The sequence below is a fragment of the Lactuca sativa genome, chromosome 5 (genome assembly GCF_002870075.4).
Source record: "Lactuca sativa cultivar Salinas chromosome 5, Lsat_Salinas_v11, whole genome shotgun sequence".
Lineage (NCBI taxonomy): Eukaryota > Viridiplantae > Streptophyta > Magnoliopsida > Asterales > Asteraceae > Lactuca > Lactuca sativa.
This window is the reverse complement of record NC_056627.2, coordinates 232021933-232040447: the sequence shown is the minus strand read 5'-3', so window position 1 is coordinate 232040447 and position 18515 is coordinate 232021933. Positions and strand designations below refer to the sequence as shown.

The window sequence follows — 18515 nt, the reverse complement described above, 5'->3', positions numbered from 1 at the left end:
CGAAATCGTCTGAAATTCTAAAATTTTGAAGAACCCCGCTACTACCCTCTCTCCTCAGTATCTCCCTTTTCATTCACTCCTTCCTTATCTCTGTAAACCCTAAGCCATCGCCACTGCCACCGCTATTGAGCTTTAAAAACTCAATCCACACTAGAATCCTATAATAGAACCCTAATAATCCTTTTGAATCAGCACATCCTTTTGAATCGGCTCGTCTTCCTTTACCTATGTACTCTCTCTCTCTCTCTCTCTCTCTGCAAGCCCTAAGCTGCCACCACCAACATCGAACACGATAAGCTTTAAGAGTTTGGAGTGCATCTAGAAACTTAAGCACACACTTCCGCCATCTCAAGATACCGGTTCAAGATCGGAACACCAATCCCTCTGTCCCCACTTAGATCCCACGCACCGCTGCCCCCTATCCTTCTCCTTCAAAACGAAAGAAACGCTCGATGATTCTTCCTCTACCGGTGGTCCCACCTCCGAATCACTCGAGACTTAAATTTTCGAGGACCGACTCTCGCAGGTACGTCTGCGTAATCAGAGTGGCAAAGGGAAGAAAGTCTACCCATGGAAGAGCATGAAGTCCGGGAAGAAATCCGGTGGGAGTTCAGGATCTAGGGCAAACATGTACCTCCCACTAGTGCCTTCGAAGACACCACACCTGATTTTCTCAATCTTGACGTTGAGGAGAGTCACAAACACCACACCTGATTTTTTTTTTCTCTCTCTCTCTCTCTCTCTATCTACCCCTGCTACTCGACAACCACCCACCATCCTTCGTCTTCTCTCTGGTTCACCAGCGCCACCAATAAAGCCCCATTATACCACCAACACAACATACCACAAGATTAAAGAATGAAACATTGGGTTTTTGTTTTGAATCCCAGGTACAGCATTGGCTGAGGTTATTTTTTCTTAGTCAGCTAATTTTGTATTTTTTTGGTTATTTATGGCTGCTCAGAAGATGTTGGGTTTTTGTATTTTGCATGTAAGCATTTGAAAATGGCGTTTGGGATTTAGAAGAAGTTGAATTAGGGTTTTTAGTTTCTTTCACACGTTAACATATGCTTATCATAGTATCAACGCGCAGCGCATCAGGTTTTCCGCTCATCCCCACTCGGTTATCGGATATCAGTAAGTAATTCATACGTTCGATTTTATATGTCTTGTCTTCGTATCTGGTTATGTCCAGAACATTGAAGGAGATGCTCGTTGGTATCGTTTTCGTATATGGAAACCTTGATTGCTTAGCTTGAGATCAGTACTCACTCACCTAATATGAGTTTTGGTGAATCATATCCATATCAAATTTGTTTTTATTGCATGTTTTGATGTGGTTATACTTTCTGAGTTCTCTTAATTTGAAGTTGAGAGAACCATGATTATTGTTTCTAGATGTCTTGAATTGTGGTTTGCTTCAGGATCAGGTAATTCTTATTTTGAGTTATACTAGATGTTACTATGACATTCCAGTGTATAGAATACACTTTATTTGGACATTTACACACACGCAACTATCATATCTTATATGTAGTGTCCTAATATTTGGAAAATAGCAATTACAATAGCCTCAGTTATATGCCAAGAGCATAATTAAGAAGTCCCAAAACCAAAATGATTATTAATCTACCTAATCAACTAAAATACAACTAGAAATATCAAAAGGGTGCTATTAAATCAACCAAATTTCATGTCATTTTAAATTAAATCAAAATTTCATTTTTCAACTATGCTAAAATCTGATCATTAAATCCTGATATAAATAATTGGGTTCAATAAGATTGTGGGGATTTTCGGTTTATAGTTACTCCCTAATGTAACATTATGCCATAACATCATGCTAAAATCTGATCACAATCTCAGGAAGCAACTTAGCCCATGTTTTCACCTGCACATCTTGGAAAACTTGAAACTTTGACAACCAGCCAAGATATTATATATGAAATCAGTCTTTTAAATCATTATCTAATTATTTTACCTCTTACTTTCCTTTTGTAGCCTGAAAATCTTTTGTTAGATTCCCAAGGAAATTTAAAGATTTCAGATTTTGGACTTAGTGCATTGCCAGCAGAAGTAAGATTTGAATATGTTGTTATAGTATCGTCCATCAGGATCATCATCATTAATTTATGTGTCTGCAGGGTGTCAGTATCCTTCGAACAACCTGTGGAACTCCCAACTATGTTGCACCAGAGGTAATTACAGGTGCAACTTATCCTTTTTTTTTCCTTCTTTTTGTAGACTTTGGTAGTGTTACCTAACCTACATGCATATTTACCATTGCTTCATTCTTTGTTGGTGGTGTGGTTTAGGTACTGAGTCACAAAGGTTACAATGGTGCTTTGGCGGATGTATGGTCATGTGGGGTCATCCTATATGTACTGATGGTTGGATACCTCCCATTTGATGAAATTGTTAATTCATCGGATTTTAGATCCAAATCCTGACACTGTGAGCAGTAGTCCATCATCCATCTTGCATGATGTTGGTTAGTATGAGAGACTAGTGTTAGTTAATGATGTGATGGTTATGTGCAGCATATTGGTATTGAAGAAATAAGGAATGATGAATGGTTCAAAAAGAGTTATGTCCCTACTAGAGTTGTTGAGTATGAAGATGTTAATCTGGATGATGTAAATGCTGTTTTTGATGACTCAGAGGTAAAAGGCAAAACCTATTCTTCTATAACTTATGTCAATTTAATATTCAAAAAACAAACAATGAAATGCTAAAAATAATACCAACAGTTGTGCATATCATGTATGATGTATATGATGTATGTATGTAGGAAGAGGGAGGTGGTGATGAGCAACAAACAGATGAAGATGCATGTCCTCTGTCTCTTAATGCATTCGATATGATAATCCTGTCTCAGGGATTAAACATGTCTTCCATGTTTGACCGTGGTCAGGTTTGAATTCTATCTACCCCACCCCACCCACAAATCTTGAATACATGCATGCAATTGCAAATAGTTTTTCAAAATTATATGTTGAAACGTAAATTGATATCGGTTTTTGAAATTAGGAATTAAGAAAATGAAATTTATGTGAAAAGTACATGCTTGCTTGCGTTTGACAGGACCCTGTGACGCACATAACTTGTTTTGTTTCTCAAAAACCTGCAAAGATTGTGTTATCAAGTATGTAAGTTGTTGCTCAGTCGGTGAGCTTCAAGACACACATTCGAAATTACAAGGTTACACACACACACACACATTTTACATACAAATAGATTATTAATGATCAATAACAATGAATGGGTAGAATAGTAATTACAATCTATAGGGAAGGAGGAAATGCTTACTTTCTTTTTTTATTATATTATTTTCAGATGAGAGTAAAAGGGCTTTCTGCTAATAAGAAGTCCCATTTTTCTGTTATCTTGGAAGTGAGTTTTTGACCTTAATTACTTACGGATATTATTATTATTATTATTATTATTATTATTATTATTATTATTATTATTATTATTATTATTATTATTATACAGTATATAATAGCAAGAAAGCAAGTAATGAATTGATGAAAGCAGGTTTTTCAAGTGACCTCCAATTTTGTGATGGTTGACATTCAGAAAGCAGAAGGAGATGGTGCTGAATACCTTAAGGTGCTTCTTCTTTTATTAATTTTAATATTTAATATTTTTATATTGATAATTGTAATTCTTAAATAATGTTGGTGGCTGCATGCAGTTTTACAAGAATTTCTGTAACAATCTTGAAGATATCATCTGGAAACCACCTAACAAACAACAACAGCATGGGAAATCCAAAATCACCAAAACAAAGAGCAAACACCGTTAGATCCCTTGGTTAGAGGTCACTCATCATCAATTTCTTTCTTTCTTTTTATAAACTAAACTAAACTATCTTAATCTTATCTTTAAGTTTAACTTAAGTTTGATTGATTACACATATTATTATTATTAATTGGTTCAAATTTTCGTTGTTACAAGAAGCTAGGCCAACACTGTTGTAGTTACACCCATCTCTTTCTTCCTCCAAAAGAATGTAAATAATATTTAATGCAGATAAAGGTCAATATTTGGTGCAGATAAATTGGGTGAGCTTAAAACTGTAAGTCTTCAGGACATAATAGGAATTATATGTAATGCAGATAAAGGTCAATATTTGGTTATTTTGAGATGTAATAGCAGCAGCAAATAAAGCAGGAGATTTTGTTGGTGTGTGATTCACCCCAATCCCCAGCACAGGAGAGAACTTCTCGAATCCAAGTGGTCTAGATACTGAACAACCACTCCTAGTAGCAGTTTTCGACATGACAACATGTGAATTGGGTTCTCTTATTTCCTGAATAACATAGTCTTCATCAAGGAAGAACAGAGCTGAAATAAAGCAACAAGATCTTTCAAACTTTTAGGATGACGATGAGAAAGCTGTATGTGTGATTTTTTTTCCTAATATGATCCATTTTCTATGATGATATGATGCATTCTATGATGATAGTGTGAGTTGCCATCATTTTTAATCTATTAATGACCATGCTTTGTGTTTTTATAATGCCGGAACTGGAAGGCAATTCTTTGGGGACATCAATGCAGTTTGACACCTTTGGATTTACTGCAACAGAAGTGGCTAGGAAGCAGGTTGAGAAAGAAAAAAAATGAGAGGTACAATCTACTTTTCTTTTGTAATTTATTTTTGTTCAATTTCTATTATCTCTCACACCCTTTATAACATCTAATTATTTTTTGTTCAATTTCTATTCCTGGACCTGCTCCTGTTGAAATAGTTGTTCCAGCCACAGATCCTATCGGTTTGTTTTCATTTAATATAAAATTTTCATTTCATTTTGAATAGCATCTCACTATATCTTACTATCATCATGCTCTTAATAACTAGGTGTCTGGTTGATGCTGAAAATGGGATGGCGTCGTGGTCACTCAATAAAGAGTTCAAAAACTGGTTCACTTTATGGTATGCTCTTCAAGTGTCACTAACATGTCAAATCAATCCAACATAAACTGCATTTGTTATAATCTATTAAGAGCATGCATTCACAAGGAAAAGAAGATGCTTTAAAAGAGCTTTGAATGACCATCTCTAATTGCAGATGCTTGCAGAGAAGCTAGAAAAGCTTTTCTTGCTTTAATTTCTTTTTCTCCAACTTTATTATTTACATCTAATCTAGTCTTCATTATCATCTACATCTTCAAGCTGGGATCTCAATGCTACAGAAAGGTTTGTAAGATTACCATATTCTTCTACTTTTTTTTCCGTGAACTCTATGAATTCATTTTTCTCGTATGTGTTTAGGATGGTTCTTTGGGTGTCTCTGCTTATGATGCTGAGATGAACTGCATGTGCCTCTTCGTATCATCAAAAGCAACCCCTTATCAATCTGCATGTGCCTCTTCGTGTCACCATTGAAGCCATGGCAGAGGCTTTTGGTGTCACAGTTGATTTCATTGATCTGTAAGCAAATTATCTAACATTATTTTCGTTGAATTATTTGTTCCTATATGTACCATGAGGGTATTATGGTCTTTTTAACAACGTGTGTGTGATTGTTTGAATTTGAAGGGGGAAACAGGGAGCTGTCACGATTCATTGCAGCATGGAAGCTTCATTGCAAGATCAACAAGTAGCAGGTGTTTTGGAAACCAACCGACCAGATGCAAAGAGTGCTCTTTATCAAATCTTAGTATAGTTATTCTCTAACAGTTCCAAGAGTAGATTAGATCAATGTAAATTTATATATTGTAAGAAATAGAATTGTATGACATTAAATTTTATGCAATGGATTGTATTTTTTTATATGGTATTTTATTTCTATTATGAGACAGTAAATGCAAATTTAATTTGAAAATTAATAAATATATAAATATATTTTTTTAAACATTTAAATTTACGATACGCAAAAATGTGTGACATCTTCATTTATGACATGGCCTTTATTGACAAGGGTTTTAATGATACACATTGTGTGTCATTAACACGCGCGTCGTAAGGTTACGACACGCGAATGCGTGTCATCTTCCTTTATGACAGGGCCTTCCTTGATACGCATTGCGTGTCGTAAATGTGCGTCGTAAACGCGCGTCGTAAATGAGCGTCGTAAATGCGCGTCGTCTCTCTTTATGACAGGGCCTTCCTTGACGCGCATTTGCGCGTCGTCTAAGCCTTTTACAACGCGCAATGATCGTCGTAAAAGGCTGTTTTTCTAGTAGTAAAGAACCTATCATGTTAATATAATCATCTTTTCTATTTATTGTTGAGTTTTATTAGGATTAGATGAACTATCTATCTTAATATGCTTAAATCTTATGATTTTGTGACTTATAAAATTATAGGACTAGTGTTTTGATCAAAAACCTAGGGTTAAATAGACAAGTTGGTAAATTAATATGGTAGCTAATATATGATGAACATTTATATATATATATATATATATATATATATATATATATAATTGGTATTTATTACAATTAATATCATTCATAACTTCCAGTCTTGCATAATTCGAACTCAGCACTGGTTTGTTTGAATGTTTGTCCACTTGATCACTGAATAAATAATCTCATTGAATCAAATGATTAGTACTTTGAAAATAATCACTACAAGAAAAATAGCCTTTAATGACGCGCAAACAATGACACTCGCTGATTCACGTTACGCATTTTTGGGCGTCCTTAAAAATAATGTCAGACTTCCAAAATTTGAAGTATAGTGGACACGCATTTTTACGTGCCCTTAAATTAGTGTCTCAAGAAAAAAAATTAAAAACACAGAGGGCGCCTTGTCTTAAACGTGCGTCTTCTGTAGGTGTCGCTTTATAATTTTAAGGAAACGCGCCTTGAGAAGATAACGGGGAGAAACGAAACCCTAAAATTTTGAAAACCCGCCTTTCTTTTCTACCTTCTTTTCTTCATCTTCACAATTGACTCTCCCCTTTTGTTTCTCTATTTCGATGGTTGTTTCCCTCTTGCCCTAATCACGTCGCCGCCGCGAATCACACACCGCCAGGCAGTGGAAGAAGAAGATGATGAAGATTGACGAGACCTGTGAGAATTCTAAGAGCGTTCCATGCTCCCTGTGTGACTGTGTGAGGATACAGAGATTAATGGTTGCGACAGGGGTTAGCAAAGCTCCTTATTTCTTCTCTACCAGGTATAATAAATGTTGGGTCAAGTCTCTCCATCCTTTCACAAATCTTCTTTAAAGGAGTATTCTTTATGTGCGTACTTCGATTGTTCCTTGTTTTTTAATTGAAATGAGCTGAATCATTAATTGAAATTTTGTAGCGAAACATGGATCTAAATCAGAAGCGAACCAAAACATTTGACCGAGTCGATCCGGTTGACCGCAGGTCTGTGTCTCTCGTATGTAAAGATTGGTAAAACGCTGAGCGGTGGAGCAGACGTCATGTGTTTATCGGAAATTGCTACTCGGTGTCGCCATAGACTGTAGCCAGGAGGCTTCCTCAGATTCAGAGCGTGACCTTGAAGGGGAAACCGAGGTTTTCGGATTTCAATTTAGTACCGAAGGATTGGGGAGCTGATGTTCATCCATGGTTGAGTGTTCTCGCCAAAGTGTATCTATTCTTGGAGGAGCTGGGACTGAAGAGAATGGCAGTTTGCTACTCATCACAGGTAAAATTTCTACTTTTCTTCTCGATGTTAGAGCTAAATATGTTCTCTAAGGTGCATCAATCACTTTATCTGTTTAACATCTGCCGTCCCAATTCATATGAATTTGTCAAATTAGGTTTTGTTTGCTGTAAAAGACATAAATCTGATCACTTTACTCTTGTGTTTGATCTTGATGTTATCAGGTCACATTAATTTTGTTGTTATTGTTTGAAAATTTTGAAGATCTGGAAACTTTACACATTCATATCCATTTTGTTGAAGATCTTATACCCCTCTTATCTACAGAGAAGTTCCCAGCTGGTACCCTATTTTTCCTTATCTCCTGTGCAAGTTTAAACTGTTCTTTCATTGTCCTTCAAATCTCTTTTTTTTTACCATTGCCCTTCAAATCTGTATTTTTACCTTAGTTACACATCATGGTTTATTTCCCGAACTCTTTAGGTTCTCTATATTCAAACTATGAATCATCCTTGACCTTTGTTTCTTTTTTGTGAAAACTAGTATAGGTGGCTTCCTCAAAATCAGGTAGCTCTACAAAGTCACCATTTGAAGATAAATTTCTATCACAACAACCTCAAGCTCCAGCTGGATGGCCAAATTTTCTGTGTGTATGTTCTGTTTTCTCATACGGATCTATTCAGCTCCATTTAAATAAAAATTACCTATACTTCTTGTTCTTTCTCAGTATGTATCAATGGAGATCATGAAGCCAACCCAAGTGAGAGAATATAAACATACGTTTTATATTTTATATAACTTATATTACATTTATATGAATTTTTATCTTATTTCTTGTTTTGGCAATGCATGTATAGCAAGGAGTATCCTTCTAAAGGAGTATCCTTTTAAAGGAATGGACATTGTCATAGGAGCATGGCTATTTCTCAGCTTGTTTCATCACCTGAAGTACTTGGTGAGTATAATAATAAAATATATGAGAACATAAGTAGAAGATGCTTGTAAGTGAAAGCATAATAAGGACAGTAAGAAATTAAATTCATCATATGAGCATATGGTTTTCACTTTTGAACATGTTTGCTCTGTTTCCTGTGTTTTTCAAATAAGAGATATCAAGACAAAAAATCGGAGCAACTGATCAATGGTTTTTAATTATTAAGTATGTGTTAACAAAAGTAAAATGAAAGGATCCGTGTTTTCTGATATGATTTATGTATTGTTAAACGATTTGGTGATGGACTTGCAAAAATGCTTAGAACGACTAGATTATATATTACATTTAGAAAGGTTTCATGTTTGTTTTGATATCAAATACTATGAAAGCTTTTGATTCAATTTCTTTCTTTCAAGTTTCATAACAAGGGACAAACCGGATTGGCAAAAAGGAAATTCACGAAGGGCAAGGGCAGTGGTGCAAAGGAACAAAAGGATGGACGGATACAGCCAAACAAGCCTATGCTCATGACTTCATTTCTTCTCTACCTGAAGGCTATAACTGGGCCATTAGCAGTCAGTAGTCTACTTAATGAGTCAATGAAATCTCATTCTTTAAAATTGCCTATAACATTGTCATTCCAGGTTTGTAGCCTTCTGTTAAATGTTTTTTTTTAAATTAAGTAAAGTGTCCACTTTTAATGATGTTGCACAAAATTACAGGAATACCCTCCTGGAGTAAAATGGACATGACCATGACCAGGAACATTGTGTAGAGATTGTGAAATATAAGTTGTGATTTTTTACCAGAAATTCACTATGGTGACGATTATTTACCAAAAATACCCCTGAATATGGCCAAGCTTTCCTTTTAACCTTCCTTCTATATATCCAGAAAAAAAATCATTTAACAGGTTGAAGACTGTAGAACCTGTGAAATATAAGTTATTAATTAATCATGAATCACTGCTAACATCAATTACTTATTTAGGAGATGAAATTTGGGGATCCCAGTACGTTTACTCTAATTATAAAAGGCGATTTCTCGTAAAAGTTCTATGAAAATCTGTACTCGCAACTCAGGTCAGTCGATCTTTTCTTCCATCGATTCATAGTACAATTACAGGCATCAGATTTCATCGACTTGCAATGATTTACCAATTTGTAATTTGTACAATCAGAGTCGACTTATGATTGCTAAGTATACTGTTTTTTTTTCCCGTCAAATTCCTGGATTAAGGTTGAGACGGGATGTTTGGAGGTGGTTGTCCCATGAATGGGCCTGACACAATATTACAATAGATCACATTTAACAGATCAATAATAATAGTAATTTAACAAGTTCGGTTCTATATCTTTTTCTTCATTTTTTTTATTAAAAGACCAAAATACCCATGTTTTATATATACCGAAACAAAAGAAAAAGGAGTGTACTAGAAGGCATTGATGATCCATATGGTGGCATTGCTAAAGGATGAGAAGGTTGAGGGGGCATCCATGCTTGCTGTATGCCTGATGGAGGAGGTCCCATGTTTGGTAACGCATTTTGCAATGGAGCCATTGACGGGAACATCTACCAAATAGGATTATAAATTATTTGTGTCATTAATAAATGGAATGGAATGATGGTTTTTCATTTCTAAATTATAAAGGGTAAAACAACAGAATAATGACATATGCTTACTAGCTAACAAATAATAGAAAAATATAGCACGTGTTCAGGAGATGGATGCCTTGCAGTCAAATACAAATCACTCATTGCAAGCTGAACTTAGAGAATGCAATGAACAATACAATCAACTTTGGGTTAGTTTCCAGAGACAGGTTGTTTTTCAGTCAATGCATAGAATGCCAGCTTTCTTTTCACCTGGACGACTGGAGGACGTGTTGTTGCTGTTACTTGAGATGGAACAAATGATGCCCCTACTTTACATGAGGTAATAATTAAAGATTTTTTTTTATGATCATTTAGTTATTTTTACTGTAATTTATTTATATGTTTTTTATTTTGAGATTGAAACTGTAGGCTGATATATGTCTTGTTATGGGCATCTAAGGAACTAAAGTTGCAAAAGAAAGCAGTGACATCTAAGGAACAAATGATGCCAGCTTTCATTCACTTTGTATTGTCCCCCTTGATGCATTCTAGGTCTCTTTCTTTCTTTCTTTCTTTCTTTCTCTCTCTCTCTCTCTCTCTCTACTTAATTAAATATAATTATATCTTATCTTGTTACTATAATATGTTTTTCCATTGACATGGTAGCTATTAAGAGACCTCGAATAACTGTTGATGAACATCAAGTTTCAGTTCATGTCATTTATATATCTTTTAAAAGGTATAAAGGAAAAACACAATATTGTTTAATGCTTCATAATTACATGTTTATATTCATAAATTATGATAAATCTGATGTTTTTGGTGCTCTTTATTTTACTGCAGCGGGCAGATGAAATCTGAACAGGAGACCATTTTATTCACTTCAGAGTTTTTTGAGGGCAGTGAGAGTAATTCTTGTCCAGATTGTGTTTGTGTTCTAATGAAATCGGGCAGGCTGAATCTCAACGGGCAGATTTGTTTGAGTATCAAAACTTTTTTGTAAGTGATTAATTAATCTTTCCTTTTTTATTTAATAAAAAACGGGTTGTGATGATGAAAGTAATTGACAACCCTTTTTATGTAAATGATGTTGTGATTGTGGGAGAGGTGTTGTGTTTTTCTCTGTTGCTAGGTAACCTTTTCAACAACAGCATTCTACTTAAGCAGGTGAGTAATCAAGATTAAGGGAGACTTGTAATCATGTTTAGAATTCCTTTCCAGTAAGAAACAAAGCTGTATGATTATTTGTTAGTTTTATAGGAATGTATAACACATGTTAGCAATGTATTATTTTTGTTTAACATTTGAATGATTCTTTGTATGACATTATAATTTGTGCAATTTATTTTATTTATTGAGTATGAAATTTTATTTTATATTATGCAATGGATTGTATTTTTTGTATATGGTATTTTATTTCTATTATAATAAATTAAATGACAATTTAATTTAAAAATTAATAAATATATAAATTTATTTTTTTAAACATTTAAATTTACGATACGCAAAAATGTGTGTCATCTTCATTTATGACATGGCCTTTCTTGACAGGGGCTTTCTTGATACGCATTGCGTGTCATTAACACGCGCGTCGTAAGGTTACGACACGCGAATGCGTGTCGTCTTCCTTTATGACAGGGCCTTCCTTGATACGCATTGCGTGTCGTAAACGTGCGTCGTAAATGCACGTCGTCTCTCTTTATGACAGGGCCTTCCTTGACGCGCATTTGCGCGTCGTCTGAGCCTTTTACGACGCGCAATGAGCGTCGTAAAAGGCTGTTTTTCTAGTAGTGAATTCTAATCATAATAGGAATTGGTAAGCAAAGAAACATAAATTCATTGCACTATCCATAAAATCAACAATAGAGAATAGATTAATCATATCTAAATGGAAGTCTTCTTTAAATCTTGTCTTAAAAATTGTTTTCTGCTTTTCTTAGGTTTAATTTGCTTTTGTTAATTTCTTTTCTGTTTTCTAAACTTGCAAAATCATAACACCCCCCCCCCCCTATTTGCTTTGTTTAACTCAGTTAACTTTAGTAGATATTTTTAGCTTTTAATCATTCTCGTTCTCTTTGTGTTCGACACCCAACTTACTTGAACTATTCTATTGCTCGATTAGGTACATTGCCTAATGCGTTTTAGTTAGTTAATATTTGTTTGGGTTATAAATTAAAAACTAGTATATGAAATACGTATTACAAACCAAAGTAAGAACATAAAGAAGCTTGGAAAATCTTTATATGCATAAAGTAAGAACATAAAGAAGCTTGGAAAATCTCTATATGTATTCAGGTGATCTTGTATATAACTTAATAGTGGCTGAAGCTGAAGCAGCTACTTTCGAAGTAACATAAAGAAAAGCAACGACTGGAGTGGGAGAGTTAGAGTCGAAAAGAGGATTCCTCATTCCATATTCTAGAATTACGTGGAACATATGCCTTCCTCTTCCTCTTTTTAATAGGTTATGCTGCCACCTCCACGTCCTGAATTTTGTTTTCAGGCAATATATCCTCAGGATCATTACTTTCCTTTTGTTCCAAACATAAACATAATGAAACAACAATCAGATATGTGCCTAAATTAATTCAACTATTCAGACTAACCAAAAACCCGAAGTCGACAACGAACAACTTAAATATTCTTATATAGATGAAACTTACAATAAATAGTTGTAGAATCTTAGGTAGTAACTACATTTTCTCTAATTGTTATTGTTCTTTGTTTCTCACATACCTATCTTCAAGTGAGTATTATGTCAAATCTATCTCTTAAAACAAATGAATAAGGAATCAAAGATGGGGGATCAGGTCGCATTGTTACTCAAACATTCACATTTCATGAATTGGTAGCTACAAGTAAAAATTTCAGGGGTGGTGATTGTCTTCTTGGAAAAGGAGGTTGTGGTAGAGTATATTAAGGTCAACTTGAAAGTTCTAATCAAGATGAAAACGATGAAAGATATTTGAATTTTATTTTACTATTAAGCTTAAACATGTTGTTAATCATTAACACTTAGATTAATCAACTGCGATACTATCGATTTAAGTATAAAGAAAGTATATTACTGATGCTAATATCCATTTGGCGTTGACAAGAGGAAGGGCATCCGCCGGCGCCGAAGTCAGATTCTTCGCCTCGAGCTATGTCATCAACTCCACTACCCCTGCCATCGTTTCACTTGTGGCAGTCAATCCACGACTAATGCCGTAAAACGAATCAACCAACTGCTTCTTCAATAGATCAATCTCTGTCGACTCCTTGTATGGATCTGAATCTTCTTCAGCTACAAAAAACAAAGAAACATTAGACTTCGATTCCCACTTCTCTCCGGCCGCAACATGCAAAGTGAAATTGAACTTCTTTCGGACTCCTTCGATGAATAGAAGCTTTGATTTCGCCGAGATTAACTAAATAGTTGGAGAATATCGAGCTTGATTTTGGGTACGACTTCACCAACACCGAAAATGGATGGAAATTGAGTGATCATATAAATGAATCAACACGTTTTCAGAAGAAGAAAGCAGACATAGGATGTTAACATTTTAGAATGGGTATTTTCGATCAACTTAAAATTTTGATCGACTTAAAATTAAGCCACAAATCGATGCAGTGGCGGAGCCAGAAATTGTTATATAGGGGTACAAACATTATCAATAAATATTCTATGTAGTTATCATATCTGGGGCATTAAAAAAAATCATATTATCCTTTTAGCTAAGGATACAACAACATAAAACATGTTTAAAAATAACTTTTTTTACATATATAAAACAATTTTTTTGGAGATGTTGTAGTACCCCCAACGCCCCACGTAGCTCCACCACTGAGTCGATGAATGTAGTCGGTTAATCCTGTTAGGTTTATATATATATATATATATATATATATATATATATATATATATATATATATATATATATATATATATATATATATATATATATATATATATATATATATATAGGGTTAGGTTCATGTGAGACGGCCTAATTTTGTGAGACCGTGAGACGCATTTTTTTTATTTTTTTTAGTTAACTCAAGTTCCGAAAATAATATTTAAATTTTTTTTTGGATTTTTCCATTTATTTTGCATTTTAAAATTATTTTATGAATATGTACAGTGTAATATTCTATTAGAATATTTCACGTATTTTTAAAAAAAAATGGAATTTATTTTTATTTATTTTATTTATTTTTATTTATTTTAGTTAATTCAAGTTCCGAAAATAGTATTTAAAAAAAGAATTTTTAGATTTTTCCATTTATTCTGCATTTTAAAATTATTTTTAGAATATGTCAGTGTAATATTCTATTAGAATATTTCACGTATTTTTCATAAAAAACGGAATTTTTTTTATTTTTTTTAGTTAATTCAAGTTCTGAAAATAATATTAAAAAAAAGAATTTTTGGATTTTTTTATTTTGCATTTTAAAATTATTTTTAGATTTGGTCTCACGGTCTCACAAAATTAAAATAGTCTCAAATGAATCAGAACATATATATATATATATATATATATATATATATATATATATATATATATATATAAACTAATAATAATAATAATGATAATAATTAATACAAAATGTTAACAAATACGTGTATAAGTTAACAAATGTTAAGAAGAAAGACAGTTCTTTTATATATATATATATATATATATATATATATATATATATATATATATATATATATATATATATATATATATATATATATATATAAACTAATAATAATAATAATGATAATAATTAATACAAAATGTTAACAAAGACGTGTATAAGTTAACAAATGTTAAGAAGAAAGACAGTTCTTACATAGATACTATGTCATTATGATTTTTCTTTTTCAGGACATTCTTTTCTTAATCCAAACGAAAATAAAAATGTATAATGAACCATTTTTCAAGGTACTCTAATAAAAAACAATAAACCTGTAATTAAAGACAAGATAATCAAGATATTGAATATGGTTTAATAGACCATATATTAAGTTCATAATCGAATTCAACGAATAATAAAAATGATTTTTTTTGTGTTTTTTATTTAGATTAATAGAACATATTAATGAACATGAGTAGATAAACGAACAAATTTTTTTTATTCACTTACTTTTATTCGTTTCGTAAATTATATTGTTTGTGTTCATTTATGTTCGTTAAAATATTATACGAAGGAACATAAAACGTTATAGACAAACAAACGTATAAAACAGAATTGAATGTATATGAATTTAAAAAAAAAAAAAACATAAGTGAACAATTTCCCACTTTTTAACTATATCAGAAAAAAAAAATTATAAAAAAGTTTTACAAAGACATAACGAGTAAACGAGCAATAAGTTGCGTCACAATTTTTTTTGGATGACAAAACTAATTCATTTATAAACAATATTTATAGATATTGGGGTCATAACATTACTATGCATGACTTGTTGAACTTTATTGAGAAGCTCCACAACATTTGACGCAAGAAAATCAAAAATATCAAATGCAAAAGGTATAAACGTGTGTTGATTTTCCAAGCACAATATTCATGTTTTGCCACTTTGCATGATGCAGCTTTTAAAGCAGTCAGTCTCATAGTGAAAACCTCACTCCCTACGCCCGTGAAAGAGGAAAAAACCAATGTTAAATGCATGCTTCCCCCAAGCCCATCCAACAACTAAAACATCAGTTGGTCTAAGTGTTGATCTTCCTTCCAATGGGTCAGTCAGAAAGTTCACATGTGTCTATTTCTTGGCAGAAATCTCGGCGTGCCTAAATATGTCGAAAAGTGTAACATCCTGTTTCTGTCCATTTTTGGGCCATGGGCTAGAAGTCGATTGAGTAAGGTTTTGGGCCTTAATGAGGCAAAGTTTAGTCCTTGTGGAAGGAGGTAATGATAGCTAAGAGATTTAACCCTTAAATTATGTGTTGGGTCAATGGGTAAAAAAGGAAAAGTCATAGGCCGGGTTATTACATGAAATATGGATTTTTGTTCGCGAAGTTTTTAGTCTAAGATATTTAGATAATATTATGGGGCTCTTTTCCATGGATATAAAGATCGTCAAAATCGGAGTTGAAACGAAGAAGTTATGACCGTTTGAAGTTATGGACGATTTTGGGTTAAGCCGCGTACGCTGGGCATACGGGGAAGTATGTTAGGCATACTAGGACATCCTTGAGTACGCTGGGCATACCAGGATTACGTTGGGCGTACATGATCAATGCCTTAACCCTATTTTTGTGGTTTGAGCCCTATTTAAGCTCCTTAACTTCCCCAAACCCATTCCATTCTCAGCCCCCACCTCTCCAACACCCTCCCTTGAAAACCCTAACCCTAGTTTGAGACTTTTGAGCAAAAGAAGGTGTGCTCGAGTGCTTTGGAGTTTTCTTGGTGCATCTTGGAGAAGAATGAGCTCTTTGGAGAAGTGTTGGTTGCATTGGATCTTGTAGATCCAAACTTTGTTCACCTTGATCTTTCTTCTACAGGTATAAAGTTTGAATCTTGATGATGCATTTGATAGATCAAGCTAGTCTTGGGTGTTATGAGCTTTCGGTCACTTTACTGCATAAAGTTTAGATCTTGAAAGTTTGTGACATTGTTATGGATAAAGTTGGAAACTTTTATCCATCTAAACATCATATTGATTCATATCTAAAGGCTTGAGACTTGGACTTAATGGATTAAGTTGGAAAAGATGCACTTTTGGTCCCTTTAAGACTTAAAGACTAGATCTTGGTTGGTTAGACCATTCTAATGGATAAAGTTGGAAACTTTATCCATTATGGAGTTATTAGGAACCATAAAAATCTAATCTTGGACCTTAGTTTCCTTCCATGCATGAGCTAGGATGTCTTAAAGAGTTCAGAAGTTAGGGTTTTTGGTATTGAGCATTTAATGGTCATGAAAGACCATAAATTTCGAACCTTTATGGTTAAGGACATCATTTGAGGACTAGATCTGGAATTCGGAAGAAAGAGCTTAAGGGGTTGTTTTGGTCAAAAAATGAACAAGCAAGAATGAACCAAATTGTATGAGCGGTTGTGATGTTCAGAATAAAACAAGTATAAAATGATGATCAAAGTGACATAAGTAGTTTACAAGGAAATCCCTTGATCCTTGTTAGGATCTCCGACACAAAACCTTGGGAGGTGATAATGATCACTGCCTTGATGATTTTACTGATTGAAATTGTCAATGACAGAGATGAATGTGTGAAAAACAAGTACAAGTTGTATCGCCCTGTTTTGAATCGTTTCCCATTGCGGGGTGATGATCAAGGAGTGTGTATTAGTATTATTAAAACCCTTGAATAATTGAGTTTGGGATCATTTGGAGGTGGATGATGTATTTTGGATGTCCTGGGTATTCGGTTTGTGTTTTGGAGCCCAAGGGTATCGGTAAAGGCATTGGTTAGGGCCTTTTATGAATTTTGGATTTAGTTTCAGTTGGTTTTCAGACTAAATAAAGTTTATATAAGTGTAGGGCTCCTCGTTACCTTTCTATGGATATAAAGAACATCGAAAACGGATAAGGGATGCAAAAGTTATGATCATTTGAATTTAGAAGGGTTTGAACCAAACCGAGTACACATGACGTACAAGGGAGGTACACATGGCGTACACGGGAATTTGGATGCAGGAGCATTTGAGAACACCCTGCGTTCCCCAAGGGAACGCACTGCGTTCTTCAGGCCAGATTAATACCCTAATTTAGGGTCTTGGACCCTATTTAAAGACCTTAACTCACATCCAACCCTCATTTCCTTCAGCCTCCATCCTCTCTAACCCTAAGAACAAAACCCAAGCCCCTATTTGTGCATTTCTTTAGCTTCATTGTGATTTTTGTGTGTTTTGGTGCTTGAAAAGAAAGAAGGAACTTCTTGAAGAGTCAATGCTTGACTTAGAACTTTTGGATCCAAGCTTTGCTCACCTAGATCTAACTTCTGGAGGTATAAAGTTTCAACCTTGACAACTCTTTCATGTAGATCTAGCTAGTTGGTTTTGGTTATGGTTTTGGTCCCTTTGTGGTGGTTCTTGTGAGTATAAGTTACTCCAGAACCTTTGAGCTTCATATTTGGTTCTTGTTGGGGCTATGAAGTCTTAAAGTTTGGGTCTTGATGAGTATAAACCTTTCATGCATGTTTTGGTGGTCTTTTGGTAAAGTTTGGGACTTAGGGTTTTGATTTGGGTCCCATTAAGACTTGATAAGTGATAAAGTCAGGAACTTTATGACTTAAAAAGTCCCTTTGAATCAGATCAGGAAGTTTGAACTAAGGTCTTAAGGTAAAAGCTTGCATCTTGGCCTTTTTATGGAGTTAGAATGCTTGACATCATGATTGGGTCCTTTTGGACCATGCATAGGTGCCAAGTTGACAACTTTATGGGTTAAGTCAATAATATGAAGCTATTTTGAGCGTTTG

The 18515-nt window shown here is 34.0% G+C and overlaps 1 pseudogene; it reads left to right on the top strand.

The window, feature by feature from the left end:
- Positions 1–952: 952 nt before the first annotated feature.
- LOC111881817 (CBL-interacting serine/threonine-protein kinase 8-like) lies at positions 953–3808 on the top strand (annotated as a pseudogene).
- The last annotated feature ends 14707 nt before the right edge of the window (positions 3809–18515 follow it).